Below are 19,065 nucleotides of genomic sequence, written 5' to 3'. Positions count from 1 at the left end.
ATTTTGTAATTGAAATTTAAGTAACTTCCCGATAAGCTACAAGCTTGAAACTTGGAATATAGTTCAGAACACGATGACAATGCAATAATAAGAAAAAAATCGCCGCTAGGTGGCACAAGGATCGAGATATTCACAAAAATCGTATTTTTGGTCCGATTTGGCTCATATTTAGAACACATAATACATGCAAGCATAAAAAGCGACCTATGAAAAAAAATCGCCACTAGGTGGCGCAAGGATCGAGATATTCACAAATATCGTATTTGTGGTCCGAATTGGCTCATATTTGGAATACATAATACATACATGAATAGAAAGCGACCTATGATGTCCGATTTGGCTCATATTTGGAACAAATGTTACATGCAGTCCGGTAGAAGTAACATCAAAATATTTTGGAGTTGGAGGAGGGACAAGCATACGTGGCGCAGAGTCGAGTAAAGTCTTTGGAAGGATTATGTATTGAGGACTTAGATTGTAACAAATTGTCAGGAAAGAGTCCTTGTAATAATGAGTCACTAAATTAACTAAACAGAATGAGAAATAATAGGCAATTAAATAAAGACTAAAAACTTGAAAATAAAGTAATAAAAAAAAAATTGTTAAGTTAAACGGTTTTATTGAAAACAAAATAATACTAAAAGAATGGAAATAATTAGTTAGTTCCTAGGTACTAGTCATCACACTCCTCATCAATCTAGGGCGTTTATCAGACAATTAAATAAAAGCGTTGGACGCGTCATATTTCTATTGATAGTCATAAGCAAAACCAACTGAATCTTAATCAGGTTATGCTACGCCTCACATTTTTAGAAATTTCTCGTGCCCAACGCTTTTATTTAATTGTCTGATCAACGCCCTAGATTGATAAGGAGTGTGATGACTAGTACCTAGGACCTACCTAATTATTTCCTAGCTTTTGGTATTAATACTTCATGTAAGTATTGTATTGTTTTCAATAAAACTGTTTAACTTAAACATTTTTTTTTAAATTATTTTATTTGATTGTGTATATGGGTTGGGCTAGCTTAAGTTTAATTTCGATATTTTTTAAAATACAACTGTATTAAATTTAATTAACCCGTATTAAATTAGCATTAAATATTGTGCAATTTAGTACGGTCTCGTTTTTTGATTGTGCATATGGGTTGGGCTAACTTAAGAGACCTACTCTTTTCCTTTCACAAGTCGACTACCAGAAGCAAATGCAACAAAAATAAAGACGAAACAATTTTTTAATAAAAATGATTTCGTGGCCAACTGAGCAATAAGCAGCTGAGTCACAAAGAATACAATTTTTTTATTAAATAAAAAAATATTTCTTAGGTAGCTTTAAGTTTTATTTTAGTTATACTGCACTCGTCTTAAGTATTTTAATATCAAAGCGCAACTTTTATAGTTGCATTTTATATAATAAAATTTTATTTATAATAATAAGCTGTTATAAATTTTTATATACTTTTTTTATTAACAACATTATTTTCTCTTTCATCTCGTTTCAGGTTTGTATATTCATTTGTAGTATAGAGATGATGGTCGCCACAGATCTGCCAATTAAATTTGCAACTGCAACGCATCTCTAAAATGTTTCCCTTTATGTGCTATTTACGCACAGAATGTGGTATTTTAAATAATCTGCAAATAATTCTGTAATAATCGCTGTGATACACAATAACAATGCAGTAAAAAATTTGATGCTTCAAGAGATTAAAAAACATCGTAAATGAGTGATTTAACAAAAAAAAAAAAACAAAAATTACGCAGAATCTGTTGTAAAGTGAGCCCTTTGATAAATCGGGATATAGACGGTTGCAATATATTTAATTTTAGCCACAGCATATTTTCTTTACTTCACACAAAATAAACGAATGCAATACCTGTGTTCTAATTCTAAATATACTTAGCTTGATTGCTTCAGCACAAAAAAAAAAGATTATAGCATGTTTTCATCGTTGGCGCAAATTGAACAAAAGCCAATTATACTATATACAAACACACACCAAATCGGCAATTTATACCATTTGGGCAATTTATTACGCAATTCATCATATAATTAATTGTAATAATAAATTGACAATTTAAAAAAATTGCGTAATAAATTGTTTCAATCTGCAAATGCAACCTTGTAAAGTGTGTTTATTGAGCAGATTTAAACGTCAGTTACGCATGGCTCAACTATATGGTTGGCTCATCTCATCAGCGGATTTTATTTTTTTCATTTCCTGGAGTAGGGATTGTCAAAAGAAGATGGCAAACTCAAAATGAAACCAAACCAATGAACACATTTTCTTAAAACACATAAAAATTTCAAAGTTTTATGTTTTTATTCCATTCCATTCGCCTAATACCAACACGCACATTTTGACAGTCTGAACAAAGGTATACTGTTGCTGTAGAGATGAGCCAACCACCTATCAAATTACTATTGTGTAAGCTAAATTGAGTTGTATGAACACCACTCAGTTTAAATCGAAATTGCTTCAATTTATTTTTCTGTTTGAACATAGTATTAATTTGAAGTTGCTGTTGATGTTGTAATGATAAGGACTCTCCCCAAAAGTTTTAGGGAGTGTTATCGATTTGGATGTTCATTTGCCGCTTATAGATCCGTTAGGTTCCTGTAGCAAGCACCTCTAAGGTATAAGTCCGACCATCTCGGAAATGATTTAATATGACCACATTAAACTTCTAGGCCTTTTCGTCCCCATCGCTGATGAGGTTGAAGTGATTGATATAAGCAATCGTAGAACTTTTATGTTTGAAATCGTTGATATGCCTCGTCAAAAAGAACGGTACTGCGGGTTTCAAACATCACTCACGGGAGAAAGAATTGGAAGGGATTTACACTGTAAAGTTATAACAATTTACGTGCTGTCTGTCCTGCACTCGTTATTTAATTGTTGTCAAACAAAATTTCATAAAATAAAAATTGCTTAACAGTTGCATTAAGATAGAGCTGATCCCAACGAACATGCGTCCGTTTGTTAATGTACTAGGTTATAAAAAAATTAACAAACTTCTTGCTCCCAGAAGGCAATGTCCAGTCAGAATACGCATTATGAACCTACAGACTCCTCTATTGAAATTATAAGAGAAGCTTTCTTAGTTTAAGGTTGTAAGACCTGTACATGGTTAGGCTGAACTGGCCGGACAATAATGACTTCACATAGACTGAATGTGTCCATAGTGTTGCTAGAATTTGGTAGACGACCCAACGGAAGAACAACAATCAGGTGCCAGGACTTTTGTTATAGAATAATTCCATCCTCTTGGCAAATACTAGAAGTTTTCTAGGACCTAGCTCAATTGCTGCGTCGAGATATGGCAACTCTGCCGCCCCTTATAGCTCGAGCCTTAAACTGGCAAGCGCTGGACACGAACACAGAACGTGCTCAACCATTTCTCCCTTCCGCTCCTCCTACACCTGCTGTTATTGACGAGGCCCAAATTATAACCATGTGACGCCGGAAAGCAGTGTCCAGTTTGTATGCCCATCGTGAGCCTTAAGTCTTCTCTTTTCAGAGATATGAGCCACTTCGTGAGTATAATATCGTAGGCTTTGCACATGATCTTGGATATTTTTCAGCGCCGCGCTTTTGTCCACGCCTTTCCTACTTGATGGATCATACCTGCACATAATCTTCAACAGTTTGCAGCGTGCGCTTGTTTCAATGCCTCTCCTGCTTGGTAGATCATGTGCAACTCTCGTCTTTTAATCTCGTTCAATCTGTTTGGGACGTCTACGGTACAAGCATCGAGGGATGCACCCTGTTTAGCTATCTCATCTGTTATTTTTCATTTCCATCTATTACCATATGCCCAGCGGCCCAATAAAAATGTATATTTCTGCCTCTCTCGGTTATTTCCTTGGATTGCTTACACTCTAACATACTTTTAGATGCTGTGCTATGAGAGATTATTGTTTTAATTACTGCTTGTATGTGGCTGCAGTTTAAGCTTCTTTTCTCCAGTGTTGCTACCACCTAAGTCACGGCTACCACTTCCGTCTGCAAAACCCTACAGTGATATGGAAACTTGTAGGATCTGTTTATTTCCGGATCAGCGCATTATACTGCAGACCCCGTTCTTTGCATTACTTTGGCACTATCGACGAGCACAAGTACCGTCTCGTCTGGCATCTGTGCGCCCTTGCCTCAACCTTTCATCTCTATTGTGGCTCGAAGAGACCCATCCAAGCGCAGGTAGGGAATTAGCTAGTCTCTTCGTCAAATATTTGATGACGCTATACTACTATGGCCGTGTGGTCTGCGCTCAAGCTGCCCCAAGGCACTAAGTCTGGTTGCAGTTGTTAACAGGTCTACAGGTTGAATGTGCAAAACTGCATGCAGTGCCGCCTTGTTTCCAGAGCTTCTGCTACCCTAAGCATTGATAACCTGCATACCCCTCTAATATTTTTGAGGAAGGTACTTTTTTGTGTGAATGTCCTTCGAACAAGAATAGAATACGCCTAACAATCGCTAAAAATATCCAATGATAGAGAGAGCGCGATAGACCCGACGTACACCCCAGCATTCTTTTACATTAATGCAGTGCCGTCGATATCTTCTTTATTCTGTCCTCCATATTGAGCTTCTACGACAACTTACTGTCTGACTGTCATATTGCATAACACCACCCAAACAGATGAACAAAAAATACGAAAGGAGGGGTTAACACTCTCATAGGCAAACTTTCATTTTTATTTTATGTGTACGCGGTTTTGCTTCCACAATTCTCAGATTCATACATGACTTATTTTTATGTCACTAACACTGTTTCCTCAGCTATGCCCTCTGCTCCTATAACTCACACCTCGACTTGTTCCTGGGAATTGTACAGTCAAATATATTCACTTGCGGTTGTCTAGATTGTCTATAGATTTAGTGGGGTCTTGTTTTTACTGAATTTAACACCGAATATTCTTATGTTTATTGTAGATTTGGGTGCAGAAGATGAATTCCAGTTTCCCAGGCTATATCAAAACGGATCATATGATAAACCGTGAAGAAGGCTTTTGTCGAAACATCCCAGTTCCTAACTGAAAGTTTGTGGGAGCCACTTTCTATGGTAATATTAAAAACCTCCTTTCAACCTGAAAACTTCTATCGAAAATGGGGGTAGGAGAATTGCCCTTGCTGTATACACTGAGATTACTTATTTTATAATACGGTGTCACCTCACCTCTGACATTTATTTCGCTGCTTGCTTGGCGTTCGCGTCATATTCTATGAGAAGTCTTCGATAAGATGTTATACTTCATGAGGGGGTGCGAGCCGTTCGTGAGCCATGTATGTCGACAATATCTCAACGCTTTGACCGCTGCGTGAATCCATCCTCATCACCGCATCGTCGTAGGTACTGAAATTAGGTAAAAAGAAGCCGTAGAAAATGCTCCTTACCTCAGATATGCAGGCCCATAACGATTCCGGCACTAGGCAGTGAGAAGGATCATAAGGTTGGCAATTATGGCATGCCATATATAGATTTGCACCACTCTCATCATTATCAGACATGGAACGCACTTTCACCTAACTACAATGTCGGCTCGCTCAGCTTGGCATCTCTTATGACGAGCTCAAGATTCTTTCCCTCTTCCCGACTTCACCCAAGAAGTCGTTACGTATTAGCAGAAGCACTGGGTCGCTAATCCTCTACGGTCCTTTCACTTTAAAAACTGCTAAGTTTTTTTGTAGCCTCAAGCGCTGTACGAACTTCTTTCCCATCAATCTTCCTCTTGGACAACCAAGGCTGAGGTTATCGACGACTATCTCGAATAGTCGCCTCTCAAAAAAGTTCCAAGCAATAAAAACTTGCCTTCCACTACTGCTCTTTGTATGGGTAATTCAAGGTGTTGATAAGCTCAATACAAAGCTTTATAGATTCACAGCTTCCCCAACCCATTTGTCAACCTCACCCAACCGCGGGTAATCCTGTTACAAATATGAATGGATTATACACATATTAATAGGTGAGGCTCTGGCGTTCCTAAGTGGTGGCGGGATGGCCTTGGAGGTTCAATGTCGTCATATTAAATCGTTCCTGAGATGATCGGGCTTGTGCCCAAATGGTGCTTGTTACCGGAACGTGCCAGATCTATATCCGTCAAAGCACCATCAACATCGATAACACGCCCTAAAACTTTGGGGGATTGTGTTTATCGCTACAACAACAACAAGAGCAACATTGAGATGAGCTCTTATCACCTCGCTGAAGGTGTGCATTGCTGATGTCGAAGCACGCTTGGATGGGCGCTTGTTCTGCATGCTGAGAGCAATTCTCCTAGTGCAGATATTTACATCAAAATTTTTAATTCTACGAATTTATTTAATTTTTCTTATCATTATGCTCTTCCGGTTAGACCCTGTTCAAAATCTATTGTACGTCACAACAGAGCGACAACGCTTCGATCAATTAAACCGTGAAAACATGCTTTTATTTATTAGGCGTAAAAAAAGTGCAAATTAAATATTCGCGCTCACGTTGCGATATCATCGAGTATGAAGTGATCGATATTTGTCGCGTTTTCTTTTTATTATAAAATTTCTATTTTAATCACGTCCACGTATGCCGTTCGGGTTTTCTTGGGTTGTTTTTTTATTTTGTCGCTTATATTTTGTTGTAATTTATTTCCGCGCTGTTGAATTTGTATATGTGCTTTATACGCCAAGTGTCTTTAAGACTCAATGTCGACCAAATTTTTTTCCTACCAAATCGACACTTTACGAGCGTCAATAATTTTGTTTACATTTTTAGTCGTACACTAAAAAAAATGAAGCTTGTAAAATCCATAAATAATGTTTGTTGTTTTTATATTAACAGATATTCAGTAAAATTGATCGAAATATATTGTAACGAATTTTGGGGAATTCCGCTTATTTGAAACCTTCTGCTAAAGTTCGAATCGCTAAACTGTTGAATAAATCACTCCAATATTCTGTATTGCAAAACGGTCTTTATTAGACTACTTTGGGAGTAGTACAATTATACTTCACAACTATACTTCACTTCGCAACTGATAGCGTGTTTAAACCAAACTGATTAGTTATTACTCAGCTTGCGCTGCTTTTATACTCTGTTGTCTCGGCCGCGTATTTCTGCAAAGGTCTAGATGTTTCACCATATAGAACTCTTGCAGCTCATTCTTGGTTACCAGCTTACGTGTATATTTGTAGTTTATAGCCATATGCGTGTGTATGTGTAAGTAACTACTCCGCCTGATGACTACATGTGGCCCCAGCGGGTAAGGGGGTAAGAATATACCCGCGGTAGGTATGCCCGTCGTAAGAGGCGACTAAAATACCAGATTCAAGGGGTGTGTAGCGCAACCCTTCAGGTTGCCAGCGCAATATATAGCTTCTCCAAACCCAATTGTCAACCTCACCTATCCGTGGCGAATCCTGTTTCACTAACAGACGAGGCTCTGGCGACCCCAAGCTCCTCATGGAACTTGGGGGTGGGGAGAGAGGGGATGGCCTGAAGGTTTAATGTGGCCACATAAATAGTTCCCGAGATGGTCGGTCTAGCACCTTAATGGTGCTGTGGTACCGGAGCGTACCGGATCTGTATCCGGCAAAGGACCATCACATCGATAACACTCCCCAAAGCCTTCGGGGAGCAACCTTATCGCTACAACAACAACAACAACAACAACAACAACAACAACAACAACAACATGACTACATGTGTGTGTGTGTGTGATATCTCTTCGTCGTCTTATACATAAGTGTTGCTAGATTTAACGTGGACATGTATATAAGAGTGGCTGTTTCGTGATTTTGTTGTTGCGTGATTATTTACTAACAGCATACATGTCAACATTCGCCACAACATGATGTCAACATTCGCCACAACATGATGCCAACATTCGCCACAATATTAATTCACCCGGGTTTTTGTCAAATAAAAAAATTTGTTTAGTTATTTCAACAGAAAAAACTGTTGGTCTCAAGCTAACTATATTCTGTAAAAATAACAACTGTCAATATTAAGCAAATACATCAGCTCATTTTAAAGAGAAACTTACGTTCACGGCGCTCACTACTTTGTACTTATGACTATCGTGCCATCAACAACCATTGTTATTCTAATATTGACGGAAATCTGTTATTTTAACAGTTTCCATTGGTATACTAAGGGTGAGAACAACTGTTGGGCAGCCACCTTACTTACTTAATTGGCTATTAGCCGTTTAAACAGTTATGTCCGTCCAACCTGCACGCCAGGCAGCTATAAATCGACGAATTGGTGATGTGTGTCAATTCTTTTTTCGCGGGGTTTTTTCAAGATTTGGCGCATAGTGAAAATCCGATCGATGGTATTTTTACCAGGTGTGAAGTCGCACGATGTGCTTCGTTCACACAATGGTCTTGACAGGATAAGGTCCGATAGCTGGTGCAGTTTGTGGACTTTCACAGAGCACTTAGATTCAAATCGTGGGGCATGCACACGGTCGACCATATTTTGCATAGAAGTTGATGCATGTGCCTTACAAACTCCTCGCCGACGTAATCTGGTTATCGCTATTCCTACATTGTCATAGTCGGGTGGGCGGAAACTTTATTCCATCATCATCGACTGCGGCCGGGTTCATCACCTTCCCTGGTCGTTTTATCGTGTTCTCCATTTATAAGGACATTCTGGACATATGTTTACCTGGCCACCATTTTCGTCTTTAAAGGAGTTTGACCCGGGCTTAAAACCTTCTGTTTGACCCGGTTGTGGCTATTAGCTCCAGCTTCTGTTGTTGTTGTAGCAGTGCTAAATGGTGTTACACTGAAATGGCAGCCCTTGGTCGAACAAATCACGAGGCGCTTCGGTTCATAGAACCGGCTGATAGCTCCTCACACTCAACCCTTTCTGCCACGGCTGTTTTCTTCCTATAAATGCGCTTCTCTTCTCGCTCCCCTTTTCAACTCGCGGTAGCGTTCACACACTTTTCTTGCCGTGTTAGCTTTTAACCTAGCTCTCTAGGCATAACCATTAGACTGGGTCAATTTATTAACCGATATCGCGCCATCGATTTTTCGATAGGACTTTGGCTCAGGAAAAAAAAGTTCCACCACGCATACCCAAAAAAATAATTTTCGAGCCGGCGAAAATTCATTTTTAAACGGTCAACCTAAGACAGGCTGGTTGGACAGCACTTTTTTGTAATTGAAATTTAAGTAACTTCCCGATAAGCTACAAGCTTGAAACTTGGAATATAGTTCAGAACCCGATGAGAATGCAATAATAAGAAAAAAATCACCGCTAGGTGGCGCAAGTATCCAGATATTCACAAAAATCGTATTTGTGGTCCGATTTGGCTCATATTTGGAACACATAATACATACAGGGATAGAAAGCGACCTATGAAAAAAAGAATTCGTTTTAGAGGTATGGTTCTTTCTTATTTTGGTCCCTAGAATATCTCACAGAGCAATGAGCGATTTTTAAATCGACCCGCCCTAATGGAGATATTCACAAAAATCGTATTTGTGGTCCGATTTGGTCCATATTTGGAACACATAATACATACATGAATAGAAAGCGACCAATGATGTCCTATTTAGCTCGTATTTGGAACAAGTGACATCAAAATATTTTGGAGTTGGAGGAGGGACAAGCATACGTGGCGCAGAGTCGACGTCCCTTATTTTAGCGGCGATAGGTTGGCGGAATAAGTTTAAAATTTTACATAATTAGTAGCTAATTAAATGCAAATTAAGTGCGAGAAAAAAAAATTTATAGCTTTACAAATTTTTTTTTTATGACATTCTGCGCTAAAATAAGACTGAAGTTAGCGAAACCAATCGGCGAAAGGTTGGCGGAATAAATTGAAAATTTTACATAATGAGTACCTAATTTATTGCAAATTAACTGCGAGAAAAAAAAATGTATAGCTTTACAAAATTTTTTTTTATGACATTCTGCGCTAAAATAAGACTGAAGTTAGCGAAACCAATCGGCGAAAGGTTGGCGGAATAAGTTGAAAATTTTACATAATGAGTACCTAATTTACTGCAAATTAACTGCGAGAAAAAAAATGTATAGCTTTACAAAATTTTTTTTTATGACATTCTGCGCTAAAATAAGACTGAAGTTAGCGAAACCAATCGGCGAAAAGTTGGCGGAAGAAGTTGAAAATTTTACATAATGAGTACCTAATTTATTGCAAATTAACAGCGAGAAAAATTATTTATAGCTTTACAAAAATTTTTTTTATGACATTCTGCGCTAAAATAAGACTGAAGTTAGCGAAACCAATCGGCGAAAGGTTGGCGGAATAAGTTGAAAACCGGACGGCCGGACGGGACCTACATGATTTTATGCAGGGATGCACCTTAACGTTAAGCTAATCGTTTATCAAAAAATGTCCACCGTTTCCGTTGAAACACTTCGAAATATTATCGATAAAGAAATTATCAAGATAAATTGTATCTCGTTTTTAACCGAAACGAAAAGCTTTCCTTAACGTTAAAAACGTTAACAAAAACGTGATACTTTATGTTTGAATTGTGCTGGCAATGCTATAGCCATGTGGTAACAGCGAGCGGACATACACACACAAACTCCATGTAATTTGTTTGTGTAATTCGTTGGTGGTAATGTCAAAAATACTCTGAGAAATGGTCGTACTGTCAAAATTCATTAGAAAAGTTGCAATCAGCTTGGCTAATGCTTTCACCTTTAATGACTCCGTCATCAATCAGCTTTGCCAGCATAGTTTGAAATTAATAATCAACGATTTGATTTCGTTTTGATATGGCACAAAACGAAACAAAATCATTTCGTTAATTTGACGTTCTTAACGTTAATAAACGAAACGAAATGACTTTGTTTCATTTATTAACGTTAATTATCGTAACGAAATGATATCGGTTCGTTGGTTATGCATGCCTGATTTTATGCAGACTCCGAACGGCATCTGCAATGCAGATAAGTTTTCACTGAGAGCTTTTCATGGCAGAAATACACCCTGAGCGCTTGCCAAACACTGCCGAGGGGCGACCCCGCTTAGAAAAATTTTCTTCTAATTGAAAAACCTTATTTCTAAAATTTTTGATGTTACTTTGCCCGGGGTTTGAACCCAGGGCATCCGATGTGGTAGGCGGAGCACGCTACCATCACACCACGGTGGCCGCCATAAATTATACTTCAGATAATAAGTAATATAAATCCATAAATATCAGACTCATTATTTAAAAAATTGGTGAATTGTCGTTTGCTTAAGGTTTTTTTTTTAATAAAACTATTTTTCAAATGACTTTCTAATTTTTGCAACATTTCGAACGCAAAAAGGTATTCGCTGCAAAATCTTTTTAAATTTAAACAGCATTCAAGGCGGTTTCGCTTGTGGAAGTTTCATTAACTTCATCTGTATCTCAGCATCAGTGCTATTGTCATCAATTGTTTCTATGTTGTCAATAACAACATCTAACTCGAGGTCTGAACTTTCAGTCCATGCATTGTTATCTATATCCACAAAGTCATCCGGATTCGAAGAAGTAGAATCCCCAAAAGCTTTCGATAAATCAAAAATTGAAGCTAGCGGTATATCATCTTCGGGCTCGAATTCAAGTGCCGGATTACAATTTTTGTCGAACACTGCCTTTTGAAAGTAATTTTTTATGGTTTCTGCTTGAACTTTTGCCCGGTCTTCCTTTATAAAGTGTATTGCCTCTAAGCGTTCTTATTTTTTTTTAGTGGAACCAGTTTCTTTGCTCACCAATATGTTTTTCACTTACAAGTTGCGGTAGTGAATTTTTAAATTTTGGATTATTCCTTGATCAAGAGGCTGGCAAACTGAAGTAGTGTTGCTAGGCAGAAATAGTATTTTTACATTGTTCAACTTATATCTCGTGGGTGGGATGCCGCGTTATCTAAAAGCAATAGAAATTTTCCGTTTTGCAACTCCATTCTCTGGTCGAAATCTTTCAGCCACTGTGTCATAACATCACGCGTCATCCAAGCCTTTTTATTGGACTGCCAATTTACTGGAAGATTTTTCGTATGTAATGATGCAATTGCTCTCGGACGAGCAGCCTTCCAAATAACAAAAGGTTTTTCTTTTTCGCCGGCCCTATTTGCAAAAAAATGGGACAGTCAGTATTTCTTTCGAAAGTTTTCCTCCACGGCACACTTCGTTTTTTTAGAGCCAATGTTTTGTTTGGCAAAGTTCTGAAAAAAAGACCTGTCTCGTCAGCATTGAACATATTTTTGTGGCGCTATACCCAATCACCAAATACGGTAGTTTTTCTAAAAATTGCTGTACGTCTTGCATATTAACAGCAGCAATTTCACCACAAAGGTATCTAAACTTTATATTATGACGGGTTCGCCATTTTTGTAGCCTTGTATAATTGGCCCAGATATGGGAATGTTTTGGTTTCTTGCCCTAGTAAACCAGCCAGAACACATTTCATAAAATACCTTTTGAATTCAACATTGCTGCCAGACAGCCATTTTATTCGAATTTTTTTATCATCAACAGGCTGCGTTCCAATTTTCCAATTTTGAACCTGATCAAAAAATCGGGCAGCTTTAATCAATAACAAACAGATCATAAATCAAAATAGGGTTTGTACGATTTTAATTTCAAACTTACCTTTCGGGTAATGTACGAACAGACAAATTATTTTCCTCACTAGCGTTAATTATTTCAATTTTTAATTTTTTTTAAGCTCAGGATTGACCTCGCCATCTTATAACACATCTAATATTTACAATATGACTGAACACAATTAACTCACTGTCACTAGTAATCGTTTATCCTGAAAATTTATCTAACGAACATTTTATTATGTAATTACATCTCCACTGTGACGACTTTTAAATTTGATTGTTTATCTAACGCCCACTTGGTTTTATTCTGGGAATCCCCATTTTTTATTTGGTAAATACATATGTACCATAATATTTATGTATGTATATAAATTTTTTTCGCTTAGGGGGGTTCCAGTCCGCTCAAGAGAGGTTTATGATTGATTTGTTATGAAAACTGATAGCAGCGTCCGTTGATAGAGGTTCGTGTCCGCTCAGTAGAGTTTTTTTCCAATTTTAAAGCAAATAACTGTCCGCGTCCGGACAAGACAATGTCCGCCTAAGGGAGGACAATTTGTTCTAAAAAATGTACTTAAAACTTGGTGCATGAAAAACTGTCCGGCCAAGGGAGGTGTCCGTCCAATAGAGGTGTCCCTTAGGAGGGGTTTCTCTGTATATTCTTTGAACTTTGTCTTCATTTCAATGGCATCCAAATATTTTTCATAGAGCAATTAAAAAGAAAGTTATGGGCCAATATATGTCTTCACCTATGGAAAAGGGATTTTTGCCCCCTTACTCCAGTTTTTGGCGGAACTACAATGTGAGGTATGTCTCGCAAAGAGTACGGTAGTACTCAAATTATTGTGGGGTCTAGCAGCAATTCCCACGGTACTGCTGTCGGTGGAAAATGTAATAGATTGTGAGAGAAATCTCGGAATTTGGTCGGTAATTTCGACGGCAGTCCCTTCGGAATTGCTGCTAGTCCGCTATATCTTTAGAAGTCAGTAGAGTTATCAAAAACTAAGAAGAAAATGTATCTTAGAATTTATCCAAGAAAATCCAGTTTTATTTTGTAATGGTGACGTTCGGACACTTACATCATAAATTATGTAATCCTTCTAAGGAAAAGACAGCTTTTTTAGAATGACGTTATTTCACAGGTCATTGCAAATGTGGGTCCACGTTGAAAGGTATTTTGACGAATAACGAAAACTTCGTCAATATTAATTGCTCAGCAAGTGTTGGAGTGAAACAATGCGGAAAACGCAATTTGAGAGGTGCGAAAAGAATGGAAGTCGCAGAAATGTTGAAACACACAAGTGCAGAAGCGTTTCGAGCTCAAGAGGCAAAACGTCTTATGGAACCAGGACGGCCTGAAGCTCCATTCTTATTCAAAGCAAACGTCCTACATAAGGCGAAGCATGATAAAACTACTCGCGAATAATTGGATCCCGACCCTATTCGTGCTTTGGACATCCTCAAATCTCTAAAACCAAATACCATCCATAAAATTGGCCACAATCCCTTCGATGTCTTTTATATGACATCGCGTCAACTCAACATTTACAAAAGATTGACAAAAACAGAAAAGGTGACACTATGTATCGATGCGAGTGGAGTTCGCGTACCCAAATTAAGAAGACCGGATGGGACATTGAGCCACGACGTCTTCTTATACATAAGTGTCATCAATTGCGATGCTGGTCAATTTTCAATTTCCCAGTTTTTGTTAGAGGCACACTCTACTGTCAGTATCCGAACGTGGTTGATGAACATGTGCATGATTGGCGCTCCTCACCCGAAAGAAGTTGTTACCGACGGCTCAAGGGCATTGCTGACAGCAGCCATAAGAGAGTATACGGAATATTTCACTATCGAAGATTATGCTGACGGTTATAAAAGCAAACTTCCAAAATGTTATGTGCGAATCGATGTAGCGCATTTTATAAAGAACTACTCGAGCGAATTAAAAAAATGTTCCAAACCAATCCGTACACTTTTACTCGCGGCCGTCGGACAACTCATAATGTGTCGAAATGTAGATGATGCAGAAAATATATTTAAGGCATTGCTGACAGTTACGCAATGTGAAACCGAAGGTCAAATATCAGGTACTGAGGAAAGCACAGAATGCTAAAAACAGTTGAATTTTTTGATCCACAAATCTACGGGCGCAGGCAATATTTTGAAGGAAAACGATGCTACGGAAAAAGATTATGGAGTGAAGGAAGGAGTAATCTCTGACGATGAACACGGCATTTCAGAAAATCGGAGCCGTTCTAATTGGTGGTTTACATGGGCAAAAAAAATTAATGATCAAGTCGCTCTTTTTACGTCCGAGTCTGGTACAAAAGCCAATGCCTATTATTTACCAAATTTTTCTAACCGTTTACTCCGCGATTCCAGTAAGTCATTTTTTAACTTTTAAGGTCGGTGTACATAAAACTTTCGTTAAAATATTGACGGATGCACCCTTCATTTTTGCAAATGGCTTAAAATTTTTCTCGGGTTTACATTCCACAAACTTTTTGTGTATAACAATGGGAGCGCAACTTATGTCAAAGTTTTCAAAGTTCTATGTAATTGGGCTTTTATGGTTTAATAGTTATAGCACAGTGTGTCAAAATGGGGGTTCATCTCACCGTAATTGATAAAACCACAAGAAAAGAAAACCAACATGGATTGTTTTCACTTATATTTTTATTGTATATTCATAAATTTGTTAACCCTATTCATAAAGAAACTTCAGTAACGCTCGATCTTATTAAAGAATTTGTATGTTATCGTATATTGCTCTTATATTGTTACACTGGCCACCGTGGTGTGATGGTAGCGTGCTCCGCCTATCACACCGTATGCCCTGGGTTCAACTCCCGGGCAAAGCAACATCAAAATTTTAGAAATAAGATTTTTCAATTAGAAGAAAATTTTTCTAAGCGGGGTCGCCCCTCGGCAGTGTCTGGCAAGCGCTCCGATTGTATTTCTGCCATGAAAAGCTCTCAGTGAAAACTCATCTGCCTTGGAGATGCCGTTCGGAGTCGGCATAAAACATGTAGGTCCCGTCCGGCCAATTTGTAGGGAAAAATCAAGAGGAGCACGACGCAAATTGGAAGAGAAGCTCGGCCTTAGATCTCTTCGGAGGTTATCGCGCCTTACATTTATTTTTTTTTATTTAAACCAAAAAAGTGCATGTATACTAAGGAAAAGTGCGTATATTTTAAGAAAACCTCTTCCAAAACCGTATTCATAGAATTTAAGAATATAAATAATATGGTTTCTTATATTATAAGAACGAAGTTTTGTCATAAAAATAATTTTACGATTTTTTTCTTAGACCATACGTAAATTTTGAGGTAAAAGTGAACGTCAAAAAAGTTTTAGGTAAAAGTGAACATCAAAAATGAGTTCCTCTAACCAAAATAGGAAATAGGAAAAAATCCGTGATTGAGTTTTGTTATTCGAGGGATAAGACTTTCTTTGCTTTTGGTTTCATCAATTACGTATAACCTTGTTGCACAGTGCAATTTGTTATCATCGAGAAATTGATTTTGCTTTAAGGTACAATTCCATTATGGACGTTAAAAGTTTCCCTACCACAGATAGATCGAAAATTTATAGAGGATTGCACTGCGACCATTGGTCTGTTGTGCCCTCATCAGATTACGTCGCCTTCCAGTAGGATATGTCCGCCGTCTCTGCAGATCGATCACAAAATATCATTAAAAAAAAATTGTAAAGCTATACATTTTTTTTCTCGCAGTTAATTTGCACTAAATTAGGTACTCATTATGTAAAATTTTCAACTTCTTCCGCCAACCTTTCGCGGATTGGTTTCGCTAACTTCAGTCTTATTTTAGCGCAGAATGTCATAAAAAAAAAATTTGTAAAGCTATAAATTTTTTTTCTCGCTGCTAATTTGCAATAAATTAGGTACTCATTATGTAAAATTTTCAACTTCTTCCGCCAACTTTTCGCCGATTGGTTTCGCTAACTTCAGTCTTATTTTAGCGCAGAATGTCATAAAAAAAAAATTTTGTAAAGCTATAAATTTTTTTTCTCGCTGTTAATTTGCAATAAATTAGGTACTCATTATGTAAAATTTTCAACTTGTTCCGCCAACTTTTCGCCGATTGGTTTCGCTAACTTCAGTCTTATTTTAGCGCAGAATGTCATAAAAAAAAATTTTGTAAAGCTATACATTTTTTTTCTCGCAGTTAATTTGCAATAAATTAGGTACTCATTATGTAAAGTTTTCAACTTATTCCGCCAACCCTTCGCCGATTGGTTTCGCTAACTTCAGTCTTATTTTAGCGCAGAATGTCATAAAAAAATTTTTTGTAAAGCTATAAATATTTTTTCTCGCTGTTAATTTGCAATAAATTAGGTACTCATTATGTAAAATTTTCAACTTCTTCCGCCAACTTTTCGCCGATTGGTTTCGCTAACTTCAGTCTTATTTTAGCGCAAAATGTCATAAAAAAAAATTTTGTAAAGCTATAAATTTTTTTTCTCGCTGTTAATTTGCAATAAATTAGGTACTCATTATGTAAAATTTTCAACTTCTTCCGCCAACTTTTCGCCGATTGGTTTCGCTAACTTCAGTCTTATTTTAGCGCAGAATGTCATAAAAAAAAATTTTATAAAGCTATACATTTTTTTTCTCGCTGCTAATTTGCAATAAATTAGGTACTCATTATGTAAAATTTTCAACTTCTTCCGCCAACTTTTCGCCGATTGGTTTCGCTAACTTCAGTCTTATTTTAGCGCAGAATGTCATAAAAAAAAAATTTTGTAAAGCTATAAATTTTTTTTTTTCGCACTTAATTTACATTTAATTAGCTACTAATTATGTAAAATTTTCAACTTATTCCGCCAACCTATCGCCGCTAAAATAAGGGACGTGCAGAGTCGAGTAAAGTATTTGGAAGGATTATGTATTGAGGACTTATATTGTAACAAATTGTCAGGAAAGAGTCCTTGTAATAATGAGTCACTAAATGAACTAAATAGAATGAGAAATAATAGGCAATTAAATAAAGACTAAAAACTTGAAAATAAAATAAATGCGCGTCAAATTTCTATTGATAGTCATATATATGGCCAACTGATCCTTAATAAGTTTAGATTGATGAGGAGTGTGATGACCTAGGACCTACCTAATTATTTTCTAGCTTTTAGTATTATTATTTCTTCATGTAAGTATTGTTTTCAATAAAACCGTTTAACTAGAAAATTTTTTTAAATTATTTTATTTTGATTTTCAAGGTTTTTTTCATGACCTAATACTAAAAAATTTTCGCTTGAATGTAAAATGTTCATGTATACCCTGTCCGACCCAAAAATGTCCACTAAAAACGTTGGCGATAACAGTTTTTTTATTGAAACATTTTTTTTTTTTGTCACATAAGAATTTTTTTTTGTAGGTCATGAAAAAACCCTTAAAAATCAAAGTCGAAAAAAAGTCAAAAAAAAATTAAATTTCGCAGCCTCGAAAACTATTTTTTTGGGTATTGGAACTTTTTTCCTGCGCCCAAATCCTATCGAAAAATCGATGGCGCGATATCGGTTAACTTTCGTCCATACAAATCGACCCACCCAATAACCATATTTCTTTATCGGCGGCGGTACGAAAAGTTTTAGATATATGCTCCCTCTGCTACTGCATTCCGCACCGGGTTGCCTCGTGCTCAAAGAGCAGGTGTTGAAGTCGATTTACGATATCGTTGCACAGTTTGTTGCCATTGCAACTTCTGGGCCTCTACCTACGCCTACCACATCGAAAATCCTGCGTGCAAGGAAAAACCACCATCAAAATCTTTAGAAAAAGTTTTTCTTAGCGGGGTCGTGCCGCAGATTTCTATTTTTTTTTTTTTTTTGTTGATTTGACTATTGAAACTTTGTATGCAGAATCAACAATTTGTGCGAAGTTGATTCAACAACTGTTTACGATGGATACAAATTGACACAAATATTCAGTTGAACTGATCCGTAATTCGATTGATTTTACTAGGTTTTTTCTTCCAGTGTATTTTTTTGTTTTTGCAATTTTGACGCTGTTGAATTCGTTAACTGGTTGTATGCCGTGTGTTTTTTGTTATACTTTTCAATATGTTTTTCGTACTTTCGCCAACGAATTTTATTACATTTTATTTTGGGCGTCGTCGTCGTTGTTCTTGTTGTCTGCCCACGCTTTTATTGCATTATGCGCTTCACAAGACATTTTCGCTTGAGTATTTCGCTGCGATGTTGGCGGCTTAATTGACGCGAGTTATTTCTTAATTTTGGTTTAATTTCATAATAATAATAATAATAATAAAGCAATCATGAAACATGTTGTGTATATAATTTTTGGGAAAATTTATTTGTTTAGGAGTTACTCGTTTCGCAGTGAAATCAGTGAAAAATCGGGAAAACTTGCTTGGTGGTAAACAAATATAAATTCAGAGGTTATTTTCAATATTTTTTTTTTTACCAACTGGTAAATTTTTACTCCGAAAAATTTTCATTTGCTATCGAAGATAAAAATCAGATTAGGGATGGAAA

General features: G+C 37.0%; 1 protein-coding gene across 3 annotated transcripts in view; it reads left to right on the top strand.

The window, feature by feature from the left end:
• Positions 1-19,065, top strand: part of Pkn (serine/threonine-protein kinase N) — a 278,814-nt gene that overhangs the window by 102,167 nt on the left and 157,582 nt on the right. The gene's annotated exons all lie outside the window — the stretch shown is intronic.

The sequence above is a fragment of the Eurosta solidaginis genome, chromosome 3, assembly GCF_040869045.1.
Source record: "Eurosta solidaginis isolate ZX-2024a chromosome 3, ASM4086904v1, whole genome shotgun sequence".
Lineage (NCBI taxonomy): Eukaryota > Metazoa > Arthropoda > Insecta > Diptera > Tephritidae > Eurosta > Eurosta solidaginis.
Note: the sequence above shows the minus strand (reverse complement) of the source record. Positions and strands in the feature narration are given on the sequence as shown.